Source organism: Emydura macquarii, unplaced genomic scaffold (genome assembly GCF_026122565.2).
Source record: "Emydura macquarii macquarii isolate MOO-44397 ecotype Brisbane River unplaced genomic scaffold, CSIRO-AGI_Emac_v2 contig_1230, whole genome shotgun sequence".
NCBI classification, from domain to species: Eukaryota; Metazoa; Chordata; order Testudines; family Chelidae; genus Emydura; species Emydura macquarii.
In genome coordinates, this window is record NW_027131367.1 from 3,698,195 (window position 1) to 3,719,830 (window position 21,636).

Genomic DNA, 21,636 nt, shown 5'->3' on the forward strand with positions numbered 1-21,636 from the left:
TTGGAGCAGCAGTGGAAGAGGTAAAGTCGGGGGGAGAGGGGCAGTTCACAGGCCAGGAGATAATTTCACCTGACACCTCATCAGTCCAGCCATCACGATATTATCCTGTGTGGGAGGTTTTTTTAATGAAGGTGCCGGGGCTGAATGAAACCTGCCTCCAGCCCCTCCTGTGGGTTACATGGAGTGTTTCCAAAACTCTGACATCACCCGGGTTTGTCATCTTGTTCAAGGGGAAAGGGGATTTTCTTCATTCTTTCATCTGCTTGTCAGTTTAAACATGACCCATGCATTACCTTAAAGGGCCAGTGCCCTTTTCCCAAAGAGATGGGATACAGTAGGGATGGAGGAGGGTAGAAAGAGCCAGAATTAATTGTGCGAATGGAACCGGGTCTCACCTTCCCACAGAGGTAAGGGTCTGAAATACAAGCGGCGAAAGGATGTCGGAGAAGATCTTTATAACCATGCCGTGAGAGTGATTTCCATTAGTGTCCCTTAGCCAAGGGTGGGACCTGGCTTTAAAATGTCACTTAGCTGATAGAGAAGAGGGAATTTTGGATCCAGGTTCAAGCCCGCGTCCGGATCCAGGAATTGGTGATTGGCCCCCTTCTAATAAGCTAAATGAAACCCCCGGCTCTGGACACCCCAGGCAAAGTTTTGAACCCAGGGCTACGCTCTGATGCTTTTGTTCTCCTGGCTTGAGCACTGGAGAGTCAAGCTCTTTATCTGGCCACGCAGCAGGTTCAACACATGCGGAGACCAGTTTGGTCTCTGCCCGACCCGCCAGTCTGCCTCTTCTGTGATCTGGAAGGGACTACAGGCTGAGAGCGAGGCTCAGTCTCCATGACATTCAGTCCATCTCTGCTCAGCGGAGTCCTCCAACAAGGGTGCCCTTGTGACCATGTCTTTGTGATGCGCACCTCTGAGCAGACTCCAAACTCGTCTTGGGTGGGTTTGCGAAGAGCCGTTGAATAGCAGCAACTCTCCATCCTCCCTGGACCATCGCCAGGGACTCCCCATTGACCTGCCGGTGAAAAGTGTCAGCCTCACGTTGTCTGCGCTCGGAGCGCTTCGACTGAGAAGATAAGCCAGTGTCCGCTCTGCGGGTTGATCGTTCCTCTGACGTGAGAGCAGGAAATGGTGAAGGGAGCCTCACTCCCTTATTACAAATTTTAGTGGTAAGCCAAGGCACGTTGCATGGTTTTCTGTGGCTGATATGAGTTCTGTTTGAGGTTCTGACTGGGCTTGGACTGGATCTTGGAACCTGCCGTGGGGGACAGAATCTTGGGGGGACCATTTTCATGCATCCTACCTCCTCATCAGGATCTCTCATGTAGTCCATTATAGGCAGCAGGGGCATGGGAGCTGGTGTGTGTGTGTGTGTGTGTGTGTGTGTGTGTGTGTGTGTGTGTGAGAAGTAATAGGCGAGTGTGTGAACATGAAAGTGTGTTTAGTTAAAGGGACCATTTTTCCATGACTCATGGTGGTTTACACCATAAAAGGGAAGTGACTCACCTTTCCACTGAACAAGAACTCCTGGGGCTAAGCTGACAGCACCTGTCTGGGACATGGTTACTTATTAACACATTACCAGCAAGGGTGGCATGGGAACAAAAGGCTTGCTTCGCTTCCTCCAGCGTAAGGAGCTTTAATGACATCCATTCCGAGGCGCTCTGTGTTTTTTGGCAGGGCTTTCATGTTGAGCGCGTAGGCTGGTAAACGATGATAATCCCTTCGGCCCAAAACCTCGGTGAAGAGGGTGGAATGTTGCACCGGAGAGAGTCCGATTATTTATCGGTATTACTTATTTGTCTTATAGCAGTGTCGAGGGGGGCCCCATGGAGATCAGGACCCTGTTGTGCTAGCTGCTTTCCCCAAAGAGCTTACGTTCGGAATAGGCAGACCGCAAGGGTGCAGAGGGAAACTAAGGCACAGAGAGGGGCAGTGACTTGCTGGATCACACAGCAGGTCAGAGCCAGAAGAGAACGCTGATGTCCAGATTCCCACAGCAGTATCCCGTCCACTGAACCGCTCACATTCCTCTTTTTTTAAAAAAAAAAAGTGAACTGCTCCCTGCCCATACACTTTATTTGGAGTGAATTTCAGGTAATACAGCCCTGGACAGTGAAGTCCCGCTGTATTATTTATTCACTGAATGGGTTTACAACAAGAGAAGAGATAGAACAGGTTTCCTTAAGGGACTACTTCTGGAAGTGAGAGGGGAGTTCTTTCTGCATTTTTTTTTCCCTTCTCGGCCTTTCTGCAGAGACTGAGATCGCATTCCCCCCCCCCCTTAGTTCCAGATGTGGCGGGTTTTGGGGTGTGGCTTCCCGTCACTAAGGATGGCGTTGACCCCATGAGCTCTGTTCACGTAGGCCGGCTGTAGCTTACTTGACGAAGCAAGGAGTCTCTTGGGTGTGTGAAATGCTTTTATTTAACTCTTTCGTCCACAGTGCAACCGCTGAAACCCGGTTCTATGTCTGTTGCAGAGAATCCTTACATGCTGCAGTCTTCAGGTCTCTCTCTAGCCTACTTCCCCTTGCTTCTCCGCTTACCTGCAGAGCCCACAAGAGGGGCATTAGGCTAGCCAGCAAAGAAGCACCGAAGTGTAGTAATGCTTGTGCCTAAATACTATGGTGTGAACACACCTTATACATATAACTGTTTCTCCGAGTCACTTCCAACAAAGCCTTAATTCACACCACGTCTTTTGCATAATACTTTAGACGCCGCCTGCAAAGCCCCCCTTGACTGATAACAGATTTAAAGCAACGATTTAGAAGCGGTGGGGTGCCGCACTCAGGAAGTCTCTTTGTGTATAGTCCCAGAACTTTCTTTGGCTATGCAGAAACAGACCCCACACATTTACACCCCCACAGTTATGGAGGAAAAGAGTAGAAGACCAGGAGAAAATGGAGGGGAAAGTGTCGAGATCCAGCTCCTAAGTCCTCCAACCCAACTAACTTCGATGAATCATATTGGACAGCATTGCATGCACTGATCAACATGAGTGCAATATTGGAGGGGCACCAAAAAAAAAAAAAGGAAAGTGGAGAGCTGCTGAGTTAAGCAGTGTGCACCTCTGAGTAATCTTTAAGGATATGTCTTCATTGCATTGCCTTGAGTTAGTGGAGTGTGGCCAAGCTGTTGTGTCCACACTGACCCCCTACTCATATATGGCCCTCAGACGTCCAGGGGACGGATCCCAGGTATCTCAATGCTGCAGCAAGCTTAGCAGCACTATGTTTTTCCCGGTGAATTGTGAGAACACTTGTCTGCCTTTCTGTATATATGAGGCGAATTCTGGCAAGGGCCATGACAGGGCTAGTAATACTGAAGTGGTGCTGGCTTGTATGCACGCTGAGAGCAGTCGTGTTAGCCGCCGAGGAGTTGTGCTCACTCGCCCTGGAGCCTCTGATCTCAACCGGCCACCCAGCTGGAGTGAAAAGCACCACCATGCTCCCCTCCCCAAAATATTTCACCATGCTCCTCAACCCCTGGAGCGCTCACACGGGGACAGGAAATGGGACAAATTTTCCAAGTGAGTGACTCAAGGAGACGGTAGTGGACGAAGCTGAAAAGCCTATGGGATCTATTCTTTATGCTAAAGAAGTCTCTGTGGGCCAGATCTTCAGCTGGCGCAAATTGGTGTAGATCCATTGATTCCACTTGAGAGGATTTCTTTTTGCCCATTTCAGCCCCTTCGTGAGTGAACCAGTGCTTCTGATGAAGGGTGAGCTTGTGGTTAATGCCGTCAGGAGATCTGGGTTCAAGTCACTGCTCTGGTGCAGGTGCCCTATGTGAGCCGGGGCAAGTCACTTTGTCTGTTCCCCATCTGGAAAATTAGAGAGAACCAGCCTTCCTTTGTCTTGCCTGTTTTAGTCTGGAAGCTCTCTGGGGGTAAAGAACGTCTCTTACTGTATGTATAGCACCTTGCAAAAGGGATAGGATCACGAGGTTCTATAAATAATAACTAACAATAATAGGATCTGCCTCCAGCTGCATGTTCATAATTCTGCACATCCGGTGTAAAGAATTCCCAGTGTGCAAGAGGGGTGAGGGCAGAGGGTGTAAAGGAGGAATACCCTCTAGACAAGAGGCAGCTGGCAGGTAGTTCTTCTCTAATGGATGCTGGGACTGCCGTGAGGCCAAAACTGTCCGAATTGTTTCCTTGCCTGTGTTGCTTTGCTGCCCACGCAGTCGAACTGAGCCTGTCCACAGACACACAATTCCCAGCCCCGGGAATCGTTCTGGATTAGAAAAGCATGAAATAGCAAAAAGAGACGCAGCCGTTCCCGAGCTGTGGTCAAACCCCGGAAGCATGCATTTGGGCAGGGGACCTGGAGGGGGAAGCAAGAGAGTTTGATCTCAGGCAAACAAATCGGAACGCACATCCTACTTGCGGTTTTTGTTTTGTTATTGCCATTGCCTCCCCTTCTGTTTTCTCTGGACGTAGGCTTCTTCCTGGCCTGCCGCTGAGCGTGGAACTGACCACCTGCAGCCTTGTGGCTCTTGCGCACAGTCCAGGGCTCCGGCAGTTCATGTTTTTTTTCTCTTCGCTCCCTGAGGGAAGCAGTGTGGGCTAGTGGTGTGAGGAAAAAGGGCCTGGAGTTGAGAGGAACCTTGGGACATAGAGACCTGGCTGACTCACTGCATGTGGGGCCCTATTGGCCAAGTCATTTGACCTCCTGGTATCTCCAGGATCCGAGCTCTTGGGTAACCCAATGATAGTGTGTGTGAGCCGAGCCGTCTTGGGGGAAGAAATTGCACAGGCATTATTACTATACATTACTGCTCTATGTAGCTTTCATCCTGGGGGATCCCCAAGCATTTTATAGACTTGGTGTAGGAAGCATTTGACCCCCAATTGAAATGCAGTGGGGTGGGGAGCAGAGGAGCTTTTAGGAGCACTGGTGAAGTATAATTTCTCCAGTTGCAACTGCAGGGGAATTTCACTGTTAACAGAATGTAACGACCCAAGCTGTAATTCAGCCAGCACACCAGGGCTCATATCCTGCTCTCATGAAAAGTGCCATGGAGGGGGAAGGAAGGTCTGGTAATGAAATGGGCAGGGCACTAGTATCACATCTCTTCTACAAGATAGTACTCAAGTCACTGGATCAGAAGATTAGATCTTGAGTCCCCGGTTCTGCTTCTAGCAGGAGTCTGGGTTGGCCTTAGAGTTCTCCCAACTCAAACCTTCTCTGCTTCCTGGAGTCCCAACAAAGCAGACGTGTGCTGCCACTCATCCTGTCCAGTGGCATCCTCAGCTTCGGAAACAGGTAGAGCTTTTAAAGGTGTCCATGGGAGGATGAGAGTATGGGGAAGGATATGTTATGAACAGCTGCCCCTTCCTCTCGGGGCTGGGGCACCGACAAGTAGTTATGCCTCTGAGTACCAGAAGAATCATCTGATGAAGATGGAAAGGGGCAGTAGTGGACAGAGCACTGGACTTCCTGGATCTGCCTTTAGGCAAGTCAGTTCTTTCTGTGCCTCAGTTTCCCCATCTGCAAAATGGGGATAATGATATTGACCTCCTTTGGAAAGGGTTTGGAAGTTTACTGGTGGAAAAAGTGCTGCTAGGTATGATTTATTGTGCAATAGAAACCGGGATGTACTGGCTATTTTAAGAACACCATCCCTTGCCGGGCTAAGTGAGTTTGGACCTGAATTCTGGGGTACAGTGAGAGTAGTTCTGTCCCTCTCTAGAAATGATCCATTTGGGAGCAAAGGCCAGGCTTGGGTGAGGCACTTCAGGAAATGGCTTTGATCTCCTGCGGCAAGCCCTTTTCAAATGAGCCGCGTGGAGTGCACCCCCCCCCCGTCACCCGCCCCGGGAGAGGGTGAGATAACAGATCAGAGCCTGCGCGCACAGCTGCGCTATCGGTGTTTTATGGCGGTTTTGATTGCTGCCTACCACGCAGCTCACTCAAGGAAACTTCAAAAGAAGCGCACTGTAACTGCACCGCCTTGTGCAAAGAATCCTGAGTCCCGCGTGTGTGAGACTGCGTCTGCCAACCCAGTGCTCATTAAGAAATATCTTTGGCACGTCGGATCTTAATGCAGACAGCCGGGCAGAGCTTTCTCTTCTCTGCTCTGTTGCCTCAGGGGTTGGTAGAGAGTTCTCGGGGGGGGGGGGGGGCTGGGGGAGCCAGGAGGCCAGAGCTATAAGAATCATTTCCTTGTCCCTGGGGGTTTCCAGGCCTGTTTTGCTTTGCTGCCCATGGGGAAGCTGTGATGTTTTGGAGTTGCATCATGGCTTTTGCTTTGGCAGCGGGAGGAAGATGCTCTATCACATTTTGTGTTTGAATTTAGTTCTTCTGGATTAGGCTGATGAGAACAGCCACAGCTTGGCAGGTGCTGTGCATTTTTCACTCCTCCAGCTTTGCTGATGCACCTCAGTCTGCATTCGCACCTCCTTTCCCCCTCCTGCTCCTCTCATACATCCTCCTATTGCACTCCTGAGCCCGCAACCTGGCCAAGGCACTTCCGTCTGGCCCTGTTATCCCAGTCTTCAGCCTACTCCTCAGGCGAGACCGTTAGCCCTTTTGAAGTTGCATAATGGTAATCCTGATGCAAACAAAATGGCTCTTAGATCCTAGAATGAGTCTGAAACTCACCGTCACTTGTGCTGATAGTGTCAGGATTTGAACCCAGTACTAAAGACTTCTGCATCGAAGCCAGGATGCCAACTGGACGCCATGTAAAACGATAATTCCCTTCTGTGCTCCCTCCTTCCATCCATGATGTATGTTAAGGTCCAGAGGCTTCACAGGAAACTGGCGTGCGGGTGATCTATGTGCCTCACTCACCCTATTGCCAGGGTGGTGCAAGGGGAAGGGCCTGGAGCTGGGGCGGCGGATTCCTGGTGGGGTTCTACGTATTTGCCAGCAGCGCAGGGGTTAACAGGCTGAGTTAGGTGGAAAAGGAGGAGAAGGGTTCTGACCTTTTCCACTCCCCCAGGCCGTTCCCCTTGGCTGCTGCTGTTCCATCCCGGCAGGCGGGAGGCCGCATATTAGCCTCCTGACCAACACCACAACATAAACAGAACATCTGGAAGCTCTTAAAGGGTTTTATTTTTTAACACATTTGCAAGAGCCGGGGACACTTGTGCACAGGGTTTTGCAAACTCCGAGGGGCTGCACGATTTCCTGCCCCCCCAAGCCCCAATTTAAAAAACACTCTCCGCTGGCTATTTATGTCAAGAGCCACCTGTGGCATTTCTGACTGGGATGGCACCTTGGCATGTGGGTGCCAGTCTTATCTGATCATTCACTCTCCAGAGCTCCCTGAGGTATGAGAGGTGTGATAGAGTGACTGAGTCATGAGCAGAGACCTCCACCTCTCCTGCCAGCCCTTAACTGGTGTCAACAGGAAGGGGAAGCCAGGCGTGGCACCTTCATTAGGATCCCTGTTAACGATTAAATGCTGTTGATTCTTTGACTGAAGCTGGGGAAATAGGAAAGAATAGAAAAATCTAATTCCTTAAAGGACAAGATCCTCCAGAAACCAGATGGGAGTGGAGCGGATCAGGGGCACAGTTAAAGATTTGATTCACTCTGTAAGTTATGCTTTAAAAAAGCTGCCGTTAGCTGTGTTTAAACACTGCCCAGAAGTGGGGAAGCCTCCGGGAGTACGTCTACACTTGGAGCTGGGCATGTGATTCCCAGCCCAAGGAGACTTCCCCGCCACGGTAACGCTGATGGAGCTCGCATGCTAAAAATGGAAGGGAGCCGAGGCGGAATGGGCTAGCGGCGCGAGCACGGCCCTAGCATCTCGGACGGGTCCGAGGTCGCCCCTCTTGTGCTGCTGCGGCGACCCTGCCGTTTTTACCACACTAGCCCATTCGGCGCTACCGTGTGTGTCTGCCTGAGCTGGGAATTACACACCCAGCTCCAAGTGTAGATGTACCCCTAGCTGGGTGTGATCCTCTTTGCCTGGATCCTTCATCTTCACAACGCTTGCCCAGCCCCTCCCAAATGCAATCCCAGGTCCATGGTGGCTTTAAAAAAACCAACCCAACCTACCGCCCCCGGCTCTTGAGGGACCCCCGGTGTTTCAGCTGAGGAGGCAGGAAATGGATGGGGGTTGGGGGGAAAGGAAAATCCAAGCCTGATACTGGGGAACTCACGGAGGGTTTAGGATTTGCCGAGCCTCCTTGATGAAGCAATTTCTTGGTAGCTCATCCTCAGTGGAAGTCACAGGCCAGGTCAGTGCTCTTCCCCCCCACTCTCCCTTGCATGGTACATGTGGGAAGAACCCGTTGACAGCAACGTTCAGCTATTTGGGGCCCGATCATCTTGACCAGTCTCTGTCTGTCTGTCTGTGTGAGGGATTCATCCCTCTGCCCCACCGCCCTTCTGCACGAGGCAGCCGCTGCAGGGCTGGCATTGCTCTGCTCCCGTCACTCGACCTTTGTCCTCGGACCTTCCAAATGCTGCCCAGAGGACGTCATGCTGCCCGAGAGATGGCCCGCCTGATGTCCTCTCCCTTAGTTACCATGCAGCTGACTTTGTTAGCCCGGAAGTGGTTTGTCGGGCAGGCGTTGCATATACAGCAGTCATTGGTTCTGCCCAAGTCCCTTTCTCAACACACTTCATTCCTAAACCTTGCTTCCTCCTGTCTCCACCCGGATATTTGTACTGGACCACAGGGGTCACCCCCAACTCCCTGTATTTCCGCTCCTGTTCATCGTTCCCTGACAAGTGCACGGCATTGCTGAGCAACGGGGAGGAAGACCCAGTTTGATTCTCAGTTTTGCTGGTCCTTGCGTGTTAAATTCCCAGAGCAAAGTTGCATTTATTCCTAACCTGCTCAAAACTTAGAGCTTCGGAGAGCGGCGAGAGGGCAGAACAGGTGCCCACAGACAGCATCCAAAACACTGAGCCCACGTCATCCATGGCTTTACGTCCAATTTTGTTACAACACAATTGACTTCGAACCGAGATGGTGCTTAGAGCAGTGATGCTCAGCCCTCAGTGATTTCGGAGCCAAATTGATGAAGGATCTGGAGCGACAGGTCCATCTTGTCGTGCCAGACGTTGTGTAGCGATGTTCCCAGATCTGGCTCAATCCATTGCACTAGGTGCTGTACAGACCTTTTGGATGACTCGCTCTGTGCCCTGTAGCGCTTAGTCTAAATAGACAAGCTTGTGCGAAGGGGAGCAGATACAGTCCAAGTGAGGAAGGTGATGTTGGGTGCCACTCCTGGTGGTGCTTAACATTTTTATATTGCAGTAGAGCCTAGAGGGCAGCCAGGTCAGGGCCCCGCTTGTGCTCGGTGCAGTATAAGGAAATGGCGGCAAGCTGTGCCCCAGAAAGCTTCTAGTCTAAAAGGTTCCACATGTCCCCTTCCATCACTCCCAACCTATGCATTCCCCATGCTAGCTGAGGTTGTCAATGCCTTTACTTAATCCCTCTGGTCCTAAATCCTCCTCCTGCCCTGCGCCGTCCCCAGCATAGCTCAGGAAGGAAGGAAGGAATTGATTAAAAGTCTTTTTTTGATTGGTTACCCTGAGACTGCTGGGAAAACAGCACCTGTTGTCTGCTGCTTCTCCCCCATTCAGGGGGAGTAGCCTGCGGGGTACGGTCCTTGTGGACTTGGATTTGGGTTCATATTTACTCAGGGCTCAATTTGTGCAAGGGGCCCAGTACCTCCCAAAAGGCGCTGAGAGCTTCTGACTTAAGTAAGAGTTGAATGCTCAGCTTCTCTCTGCAGATGCGAAGCACCTTACAGGGAAGGGCCCAGCATTTTTAAGGGACCCGTCAGGCTAGCTAGTTGATGTCTACACTTCCCTGCATTACTATCACTGAAGACAGTGGCTTATGTTCAGTTTAGTAATAGCGGAGGAAATGCTGATTCCTTTGTTACAATCAATTGCTTGCAACCTGGACATTCCATTAACTCCTTGCTTTTTTCCCTACAGGTTCTGTGGCGAGAGAGAGAAGAATTCTGGGCATGTGGACATGGGATGCTAACAGGAAAACCAACCTGCTCCTGGAGCACGGGCCAGGACTCTGCAGAAGGGGCTTCATTCCTTCCAGGAGTGAAATTCAGGGAAGCTTTGCCGATGATGACTCAGTCTGAGGAAGGTGAACACCTGCAAGACCTGAAGTCGAGGTGCCGGGGGAAAGGAGCTTGTCCTGTGCTCTCCAGGAATCTAGATGGTTTTGGTGGCTGCGGTGGGATCTTTCAACTAACGGCCCCAATCATGGAAAACCGCCTCCTTGCCAACTGCCTATGGTGCAGTTATTATGGTTCAATTTCTCTGCTTTGCCCTGTTTTTTCCCTGCTTCCTCCTGGCTCTGACGTTACCTGGGGGACTCTCACGCAGAGACGCACTCTTCTGGGCCTTTAGACTTGGCAGTTCTCTTCTTGGCCAGGAGACTTTGAGGCCGGATGTGTTGGGGTGAATGGCTGTGTGCCTTCAAGTCAAACAAGAGCTTGATTTCCCAGTTTCTTGGAAAGAGCCCAGCATTTGCCCATTTCCATGGAAGCAGCTGTGGATGTGTTTTTTGTTGTTTTGTTTTGTTTTTTTCCCTGTCTCCCTTTTGACTTCTTTGGGTCTTGGTCCTGTAAGTATGGCTGGTTTGTGACCCAGTGCGGAGAGCAGGTTGCACCCACAAAGCAGCCCCTTGCCGTGGCAATAGTAAAGGTGAAAACCTCTAAAGCTGTGCGACGCTGGGAGCGGAATGATGGGAACAAACCGTTGGTGTCTGGCTGGTGAGGAGAGCACTTTGGGGTGTTTGCCGGGATCATCTCAAGAGATGCAGATCCTCTCATGTTATAGGGAAAAGACACGTCGTATGGTGCTGCATGCGTCAGTCCAGTGCGAGCCCAAGGAGACTCCATCTGAAACAGAAGAGACCAATGCATAGTTGCAACCTCATTTAAAAAATAAGCCAGGTTGGGTGGGGGACCAGGTGAAGGAATGCCTGAGACCTGTAACCGCGGTGAGGGGAGCCTCAAGGCAACAGTACAAGTTGGGAAAATGTGTCCCCTTCAGCACCTGTTAAATGGCTCTTTGAAGAAAAAAAAAAAAAAAAAGATTCACTGCCACTCTTGCTACTCAATTTCTTCTACCTTAGCTCTGAGAGCTCTACACCGGACCCAGTCAGACAACTGGAGAGTGGAAGAGTCTGATATAAAGGTACCCAGCACTTTATTGCAAGATGGGAAGTTTGCTTTCCTGTCCTAATCCCACCCACACATTCCTATTAAACTGCACAGCCTGACACAGTATGAGCATGAGTTCAGTCTCCAACGTGCATCCAGTTCTTAATTTCTTCCCCTTACCACGTGAGGTTTTCAGCTCCCAAATCTGTGTTGTCATCTCCCTCCTCTCCTCCCAGTGTTCACGCAACACACGGGAAGGTGGTCTGTGGAACTATACAGTAAAAAGAGAACTAACTAATGCAGAGAGTGAAAAGATTTTTTCCAAATGGAGAAGATTTATGCCACTTTTGATTTTCCATAAGGGCTATTTTCGCACAGAAGACAAGTTAGAATAAAGATTGTATGTTTGACATGATTGCATTCGGTGTGCCATGATGCTTCTCTTATCAAGGGTCTAGATCGGAGATCTGCAACACTTCGTGGTTTAAGTTTGCGGGGTTTCCTGCATACCTTCTGAACTGGTACCACGATGTCTTGGCTCCCTGCCCCTGCTTTGCATTTTGGGTTCAAACATGCAGAAATGCCGTATTTCCCTTCATTTTCTACGTGACACTGTACTTTGTCCCAGAATTGCTCAAAAGGTTGTGAGACCCTTTTCGTGCCCTTGGGCTGAAATTTGAGAGTGTTATGAAACCCCACATCAAATGATGGTTGAGTGGCTTTTGGGTTTGCAGTAATGGTTTTGTGTGGTTTGTAGGGAAAGACACAAGAGCCAGCTTCAAATGTGTTCATTTAATTAAGGAGCCCAATTCTGCTGCTAGGCCTGTAACTTGCCGCATGGTGGGCCATTGCATGTACCTGAGAGCCCAGCTGCAGAATAAGGAATCTGATTTATTTGTGATGCAAAATAGATGCGATCCAAAGAGTATTCTCTTCCCACCATTCTCCAGTGACCCAAAGGCAGGTCAGATGTTGGTCTTGAGTCTCCTCTCGCTTATACAGGTATAAAGGAGAATAACCGGGTGGACGTTGTTACAGTGACACTGGTGTAAGCGAGAGGAGAATCTAATTGTGTGCAAACTACTTGTCTCCTGAAACAGTTTCCACGGCAACGTGTGGTGCTGTCGGGTGGTAATGATATGCATACAAAGTACACAGAGCACCCAAAGGATGAGCGTAAAGAGCTAAAATGGCATGAATGAGTAATCCTGGGGTTTAGCCAGCTGCTTGAGCACTTCTGAGTTATCTTACAGGTATTTCTCCTCCTGGATGCATGAAGCGTTGAGCAGAGCTCCGTGTCGAGGCATTCTTTAACCCTAGCCACAGTACAGCAGCAGCAACAAGTAGGAACAGACCCCAAGTGAATTAAAGGGTTCCCACCAGTGAGTCAAACCTGGATTTTCATGGGTGCTTTGAGTCCCCCTCATTGCGGCCTGCTGAGGATTCATCATACTCTTCTCCTGCTACAAATACAGCCTCAACCATTTATTGGGAGAGAATTCAAACCATGGCTCTAGTCCTGCCTGTTGTCACAGCATGGCTCCAGTCAGCTATGCCAGTGTCCCTACCATCGGTGTGTGAAGAAACAAAAAACTTCATTGGACTCGGTCAATTAAAAAACAATCACACTTTGCATTCTGGGTCGACTTCTGTGCTAACATCAATGATGGTGTATGGCCAGTTACACACGGAGTGTGAGTGTAATTTATCCCCTGGGGGGAGGAATGATGGAGCTTTAGTAGGAACCACAACCAACTGGTGACTGTAAAATGGCTACACTCCTCTTACACCCTCCTGTTGGTTGCTTTTCCCACTACAGTTCCACCCGCCAGCCTCCACTATGGTGTCTGCACTCATCGGATGGGGTAATGTTCACCACCATTTTAAATCGCTTCTGAACTTGAACTCATTGGGCCAAAATCTGCTTTCAGTTACACCTGTGAACCCTAGTGCTCTTTTCAAATGGCGCTGCCACTGTTTATTTGTATTACCATAGCGCCTTGTCCCGTCTTTTATTGCAGTTAAAACCGATTTTTTTTTTTTTTTTTTGGTCCTTTGCAGCTGTTGTGTTTTTGAACAGACAAATGTATTTTGGATTTCAGCCAGGGAAGATGAGATTTCAGGGGATAGTTCAGATTGTGAGCCTGGGTGTGCCTGGCTATGAATGTTCTTCTCTGATCCAGAAGAGAGACGTTTCTCTGCTTACCCCACCTGTCAGTTAGTGCATTACCCTAGGAGCACAGGATGGGTCAGGGACGAAGGGCTGGACTAAAGCCATGGTTGCTGGTTACTACCTCCCAGGAGTTGGGTGGCTTCTGTGAAATAAGTTGGGTTGTTACCGTCCTTTGCCTTGAGGACAGGCCTCTGTGTGTCCAAAAGAAGCTACCATCACAGCTGGTGCGAATTCATCCTAGGGCTGGTAGGAAATCATGGGGACTAAAGTAACCTCTAGTAGAGGAGGCCATGCTAGAACTGAGGTGAGGGACGCTTCCATTGCTTCCACCTCAAATTGTCACCCCAGCACATTTCGCCACCACATGGTTCAATGTTCTTCTATTCGTACAGTTCTTGTAATAAATAAATAAATAAATAAATGGGGACGCAATGCACAGCTCAGGGAGACGGTGCAGATGTAGTGGGGTCTGCTTTTTCATCCACGTTGTTCTGCACCAACCTGTCATTCCACTGATAGGTCTCAGCTAAGCTCAGGGCGTGTGTACACGCACCACCACCTTAGTTTGTACACAGTTACCGTGGTATAAAGGTGCTTAAACAAGTATAGCTTGTTTCGGTAAAGGAAGGGGAATAAGCTACACTGCTGTAAGGGACCTTTGTACTGCAATAACTACATCCACACGTACTGATATAACTATTTTGGTTTACAAAAAATCACCTCTCTTTATTGAAATAGTTACCCGGGGCCACGCTCTGGTGGAGACATTGTACAGAAAGGGGAACCTACTGCCACACGTGGTGGTTGTGTTCTGGAATTAGGTGGGTTATGGGAGACATTTTTAAAGAGATTCGTCTTATCACAACATGCCAGCTTTCTGGAGAGGCCCTGACCTCTGAATTTAATGTTTTAGGAAAGGGTCTACATTTTAAACAGAACGACACCTGAATTTCTTTTTTAGCGTTAGCAGCGAGACTTCGTATTGCGCATTATTGGAAAAATGTGACCCCCTCCTATGGAATTGTGGTAGAGTAAAATATGGGACTGTCTTGGTAATGGAAAAACGTTCATACCACGTATGTACACAAGAGAAGCACCAAAAGGAGGATAGGAATTTAGAAATTGTCTCCTTTTTTAGCATACTGTGAGGAGGAGGACTGTCCAGCCACCAAACCAGAATCTTGAGCCAGCTTCTTTTAAGATTAACCTGATTCATAATCAGTAACAGCCCCTGTACTATGTTCACATTGTATTGTAACTTTGCCTTAATAAAAAGTGAAAAATAAAATTCATGAGCTCCAAGACAACTGATCCATGGTTTCTACAAATAATCACTATGATGAACCCTCGTAGACTCATTTCACTTATTGCGTAAGGTTGAACTGGGTGCTTGAAAATGTTAGAGCTAAAGTACTGACTGACACTCGTCCACACTGATGCCAATGGCCTGTGCACACGTGGTATAAACAGAATAGGATGTAAATCATTGGAGTCGCTTTTTGTGTGTGTAAGACTGATGAAATTCAACACGGATAGGTGCAAAGTAATGCGCATTGGAAAAATAATCCCACCTATATGTACATAATTAGCTGTTACCACTCAAGAAAGAGATCTTGGAATTACTGTCAATAGTTCTCTGAAAACTTCAGCTCAATGCGCAGCTGTGGTCAAAAAGTCCAACAGAAGGTTAGAACTATTAGGAAAGGGATAGAAAATAAGACAGGAATAATGCCACTATATAAAACCATGGTGCGCCTACACCCTAAATACTGTCTCCAGTTCCATCTCAAAAAGGATATAGATGAACTAGAAAAGGTTCAGAGATGGACAACAAAGATGATTAAGGGTATGGAACAGCTTCCATTCAGGGAGAGATTAAAAAGATTGGGACTGTTCCTCTTAGAAATGAGACAACCGAGGGGGTGTATGATAAATGTCTATAAAATCACGAATGGTGAGAAAAAAGTGAATAGAGAAGTGTTCTTTACCCTTTCCCACAATACAAAAAATAGGAGTTACCCAACTAAATTAACAGCTGGTAGGTTTAAAACAAAGGAGGAAATACTGTGTCACACAATGCACAATTAACCTGTGGAACTCATTGCATGGGGTGTTGTGGTGGCCAAAAGTATGCTTGGGTTCAAAAAAATCATGGATAAGTCCATCGGTGGCTCTTAGTGAAGATGGTAGGGATGCAACCTTGTGCTCGGGGCAACTTTAAACCTCTGACTGCAGGACGTTGGGAGCAGAAGACAGGTGGATCGCTTTGCTGTGTTCTGCACGCTACCCCTGAAGCTCATGTACTGGCCAGAGTTGGAACCAGTATACTGGGATAAATGGACCATTGGTCTGACTCGATTTGACAGTTCCTCTGTTCTTACCGGGAGCTACTCCTAGATCAATCTGCACCGGCATGGACGTGCTGACTTGAGGTGGTGGTGTCTCTCCGCCCTGCTAATGCCACTGGAGACGCCAGGGGACCGAGCTGGGCCTTGGGACGCATGCAGCCTTGCCCAGGCTCTGCTGTCTCTCTGAGGCATGTGAATTGTTTTCCCCAGCCCCTCGGCAGAAGTGGGTCCCAGCGCTGCTCATTGTGGACCTCTCGGAGTTCATAACTAATATTTACTTCAAAGGCTGTTTGCTCTTCCTGTCGGTCATGTAAGCCTGTCTTGTTTAGAGATGGAGAGTAAACACCAGGTCGGGCCGTTGAAAAGGGAAGGGTGTGGGAGCTGTGCTGCTATTTACCTGTGTAACTAAGGAGGAAAAGCAGCCTGTTGCTCTTGCTAATAAATACAAACGGGAAGCGAAAACAAACTCGTGGGGATTTATGAGTTTGCTTTACGAAAGGCAAATATTAAATGTAAGTTGACTCGGCCCAAGCGCTGCCTTTTGGCTTTTGTGTGCGCTTTGCTGTCTGGCGCCTGGGCTCGCCGGTACGAGGGCACTCTGCGGTTAGCCAGTTATGCCGAAGGAGGTTCTTTTGAAATGCTTTTGTCTCCCTTTCTTTGGCCCTGATCCTGCAAGAGGCCAAGCACCTCCAGGGCGGTGCCAAGGGCCCATCGGTTCCAGTGGGAGATGAAAGCCCTCCAGCCCATGTCGGGAGGCACTCGACGCCTTGCACCGTGGGGCCTTTCATTTTGCAATTTACTACGGGGAAGGCTGTCACTGCCAACAGACAGATCCAGGCTCCAGTACAGAGCTGCATGGGGCCGTTTGATTTCCTAAGCGCTGCACCAAGGCTAGTGTTTGAGCTTTTCATCTACAGGCACAAAACTGGCTCCATCAAGCTACTGCTTGCTAGTCGATCGTACTAGGGAGCCGTACACCTATATATAGCATGTGTGCAACGCAGTCCCCTTCACCACTGTCAGAACATAATGACAGGCACTTAAAGCTTTGCATATCCCATTCCTTAGATACATTGTAATCTTCATTAATGCTTATTGCTCTGCAGACTCTGTAGTCGTAGGGGGTGCACTAATGAAAACTGACACTTTCCTTTGTCTTTCACCAGCACCAAAATTCACCTAGAAACTTTAAAACTGAGAGGCTGACAACAGTGGCCAGAGCTGGCGTAACATTGTGCAGGTGTCTTTATACACACACACACCTGACCCGGGGTATGTCTCTGTTCCAGTATCAACACCACACCCAGCTCTGCCAACACATCTGAGTCTTGAATTGATTAACAGATTTTAAGGACAGAAGGGACCATAAGATAAGTGAGTCTGACCTAGGTAGCACATGCCTGTAAATTTCACTCAGTTACCCTTGTAACAAGCACAATCACTGGTTTGGCTAAAGCATCTCCTCCAGAAAGGCTTCTCCGGTCTTGAGCTGAAGACAGCCAGAGATGGAAAAGCCACCACTTCCTGTGGTAGGTTGAGCCAACGATCAATCACCCTTGCCATCAGAAATTTGTTCCTTATTGACCATTTGAATTTATCTGGCATCAGCTTCCAGATATTGGTTCTTGTGACGCCTTTCAGCAGTAGGTTAAAGAGCCTGTTAGGGCCTTGTATTTTCTCCCGGGGAAGGTACTTTATCCACTGTGATCAAGTCACCACTCAGTTTTCTTTTTGATGCAGTAACCAGTCGGAGCTCTTTAAAGCAGCTGGCCCCAGGCTGAATTCAGCTGTTTGTGGTTTTCAGGTCCAACAGGAGTTAGGCTGAGACTCACAAAGGGTCCCTACATAGGCACCTATGTAGGTCTATGGAGTTGAAAAGGTGGCGCACCCCCCCCACCGTTCACCCTGGTTCTGTATGGTGTTGGGTTGGGCCACGTCTGCTGAGGGCCCCTACATAGTCGCCATGTACGCAAACCACACAATCACTGCACAACAGCATGGCTGAGAGCATCGTCTCAGGAGCAGCCCAGGATTGGAATATTGGATGGGTGGGAGGGCCATAGGTCAGAGCTGGGGGGCTGGGAGGGAGAAAGCAGGGAAAGGCTGAACCGGAAGGGGGGAGGGGTGCCTTCGTTGCAGGACTCAGATGGTCCACCACACTGATGTGTTGGTCAGAAGCTTCCCCAACAACTAGCCATGCCCCACCTGGCTCAAGCTGTCACACCATCTCATGCGTCTACCTAGCCACACCCTACCCACAGGAAGAAATCTGCGGAAGGAAATACAGCCCCATCTTCTCCACTTCCCCCCTCCAGCATCGTGATAGCTGGGGTGAGACTGGGTTCAAGTTCTGGCACTTGTTACAGGGAATCTTACAAAGATCCTGGAACACAGCCATCCTACCCCTTCTGTCCCAGCTGTAGCTCGTCCCCGCCTCGAAAGCAACCATGGAAGAGAATGTAAAATGTTGCCACTTGGTTATAAGTCCACACCAAGAGATGAACGCCAGCTCCGCTCCCAAGGGACCCCTGTGCTTTGATTCCCTCCTACTATGAGCCTTTTAATTTTTTTTTGGAGTGGGTCCTTGTCATCTTCTTGCTCTCAGCTGATTTATTAAACCATCTACCCCATTAACCTCCCCCCACATTTTTTTACTTTTAAGACAGAAAAAAACCGACCTTCTCTTTTTTTTCCTGTCTGTGAGCACTCTTGGATTTTCACCTCCTCACTTGGCAAACGTGCTCTTATGGCCCTGGATTAGAGCCGGTCACCTGAAGAGCTTGGCTGAGAGTTGGTGAGCCAAAGCGGGAAAGAAATGGGCTCCAATAAAGGCTGGAGGAAGATGAAAAAGGGGCACTGTTGTCTTTTTTTTTTCCATTTTTTTTTTCCCATTTTGCAAGCTTTTCAGAATGATCTCCCCCCACCCCCCCGCTTTTGTGTGAGGTGAAAAGCGCCTTTCTCATGTTTCTCTGACCCCAGCAGGTAGCTTATTGTAAAACAGTTCACCAGGAAAAGGAAGGTTGAAGGGAACTACTTGTTTCAGCACTTTTATTTTGCTTTGAGCTGGATGCAGCAGAGAGGAAAAGAAATAAGAATTGCTGCTGATTTTCCTTGGCTCTGACCCCATGGAAGCACCCATTTTAAAGGGGTACTGTCAAAATACGAAGAACTAAATCTTTTTCACCCATTCATGTGCTTTTCTTCACCAGCTATGTTCTCTGATTGCTTTTTGAATTTCACTCATCTTGAGCAGTGCAACTAGGCTGCTCTACTTCCCGTCCTGGTGCTTATGTGCTGCCGTAATTGCGCGCTGCATAGTTCTTCCACCAACCTGGCTCGAAGGGGTGGAGTCACTACATCAATGGAAAAACCCCTTCTGTCAACGGAGGAAGCGTCTACACTACAATGGCATAGCTCCATTGGCATTACTCCATAGCAGTAACTCCATTAGTAGCTAGCTATGATAGGTTGTCATCCTCTGGTGCTCCACTCATTAGAAGATGAGATGATACATAATCTGCCAGTCGGTTACCCTAGCGTAAGGCTGTTGTCCGGATTTCCAACCAGGAATGAAAGGGTTGGGTTCCCTTAAATATGCTCCCTGTAAACTTGAAATATTTTAAGATGTTTTTTATATCGGGTCACACTTCGAGATGGCCTCCTTTCTGTGTACATGCATGAGAGCCAGACCACTGTGGTTTGTATATTGTTATGCCGAGACGAACCGGCTTGCGTCTACCCTCTTCCCACATCCTCCGGTACTGCACTGCGCACAGCTTGCTTGGAGCTGCGGACTAGCCCATCGATTGTGGCAGATGCAGTTTATAGTCTTAGTTTCTCCTTCCCTCTTCCCCCACCTCTTTACAAGGCTCTTTTGCTCTTTCCATTTTTTTTTTTTTAAATGCAAAGACATCCCTAAATAATCCTCGGAAGAATCTGGGACAGAACTGTCTTGCTTGAGCCTAAACCAAGTTCAGCTTGAACTCAGGAAGGGAAAGAGATCCCCTGTCAAGGCGGTGTTTGGAGAAAGGGTCAGGCTGCTTTTAGAAGCGAGACCAAATGAGACTACTCCAGACAAAGGTCACTAATGGAAAAGAAGAGCTGGGGATCGGGACTGGGGGTCACCAGAGAGCTAAGCAGCCAGGAGTAGTAGTAATGCTGCCATAGACAAATTCATCTGAGTGCCTGTTTGTATAGGGTTAAATTCCCCCACCCCCGCAATGCATTAATGACCTGAACTGCAGCAATCAGGGGTGCAGGGGGTGAGATAAGGGCTTTTTCCCTATTGCCCGGAAAAGAAGCAGCCGGGCCCAGTTGGGGGGACGGTTTCTAGTCTGTTAACTTTACTGTAAAATAATCATTTGTTTCAGTTTGAAGGAAACCAGCAAAGTAAAAATAAATCTCAGCAGGTAGGAGTGAGCGAGAGAACTTGGCTGGATTTGTGAATGAGCTGCAGCCTGGGACACAGGGAAGGAAGGGAGCTGGTGGCTGTTTTTCCCGTGTGTTTATCTACATCCTCCTACCCCCCACTTGGTTCCTAATCTAACCCCTAGCTCCTCCCTGCGTCCTCAGTCCCTGCCTCATCTGGTGTATATTTAGAGGGAGTTCTAGATGCTCTTGGAGATGTTATTTCTCCTCCGGGGCCCATAAAACCCATCTGCTGAGCTGCTGGCCAGATCTAGGGGAATTTCCAGGCCTTGGGGTGGTCCCTGAGACCAAGGGCTTTCGGCTTCGGATGCTGCACACGTTTTGTTACATTGTTTGTTTTGACAGCTCAACAAAGGCAGGCTCGGTGGCTGCAGGTGTGGCCCGGATGTCTCCAACCCAGGTGAAGGGAGGGCATGTTGACAAAGGCACCCTGGCTCTCCCTGAAAAGTGCTTGGGGGCTTTTTAGTGAAACGTAGAGTGGGTGGAAAAGTTTTTGGTTGAAAAATGGCATTTTTCTGGCAAGGAAATGCTTTCTTTTTAAATTTTTCTGGTTTCCTGACGAAAACCCAAACGACAGAAAATCTCTCCCCCCAAAATACCCTGATAAAATCTAAAATGGTAACTTCTCTTTTATTTATTTGGTGGAATGACTTAGCATTTTCTGACCAGATCTGAGAGTGATAACACTTTGGCCGTTTTGTTTGTGTCTTTCCCCTGAGGATCTCAGTGCTCCTCGACAGACATTTACTGCATTAAGCCACACACCAGCCTCTCTGAGCTATTTCACGGGCAGGGGTAAAATGAGGTGCTGAGCTTCAGGGTCTTGCAGGCAGTCGGACCAGAGCAGGACTGGAACTCAGAACCCACTGGACCACTTTACTTAGGGCTGTAGCGGATTCCCCATCGGCGGCCATTTTAAAATCAAGATTGGACGTTTTTCGGAAAGATGAAGCAGGCGTGAATTCAGGGAGGTTCCGTGGCCCCGTGTCATGCAGCCTGTTAGACTAGATGATCGCAGTGATTCCTTTTGGCCGTGGAAATCCTGATTTCCATGATCTAAGCTACCAGACCGACACGCGCTTTCCTCCTCTCAGCACTTAACTATTCAAATATTCACCCTGCTCTAATGCCACGCCCAGTCTTATTCTGATTGTAGCATTTTTACCTCGTCCACTCCCCGTAGCCAGGGTGAGCGATTAGAATGAATAAGGCATTGTCCCACACCGTCAGTGTCAATGCTGAGAGGGCTTTGAATCTTTCCCTCCCCGGCTGAGCCTTTGGAATATTTTTTAACACTTAGTGCTACCCGGACAAAAGCAATGGCTCGAGGTGTCGGGCAATGAGAAACGGGGCCCTGTCCCCTTGTTAGGTCACCACAATGGAAAATGCCAGCCCAGGGCATGGTCACTGAAAGGGACCAGATCCAGGCAATTCTGTAGCCCGCTGGATGTGCTGTGAAATGAACCAATGGTCTCTGTTCGGTTTATAGGCAGACTGAGTAAAACCACTGCCCCAGTTGCCCCCCTTGTTAATCTCGGCAGGACTGAACAGGACATGGAAACTGTACCCCCCTC

At 48.9% G+C, this 21,636-nt stretch overlaps 1 long non-coding RNA gene across 1 annotated transcript in view; it reads left to right on the forward strand.

The window, feature by feature from the left end:
* The window catches only part of LOC137152587 (uncharacterized), a 100,364-nt gene extending 88,032 nt beyond the window's left edge, over positions 1 to 12,332 (forward strand). The window contains exon 2 of the long non-coding RNA XR_010919548.1: positions 9,924 to 12,332. This is a non-coding gene — a long non-coding RNA (uncharacterized lncRNA). The remainder of the gene's footprint in view (positions 1 to 9,923) is intronic.
* Positions 12,333 to 21,636: the final 9,304 nt, after the last annotated feature.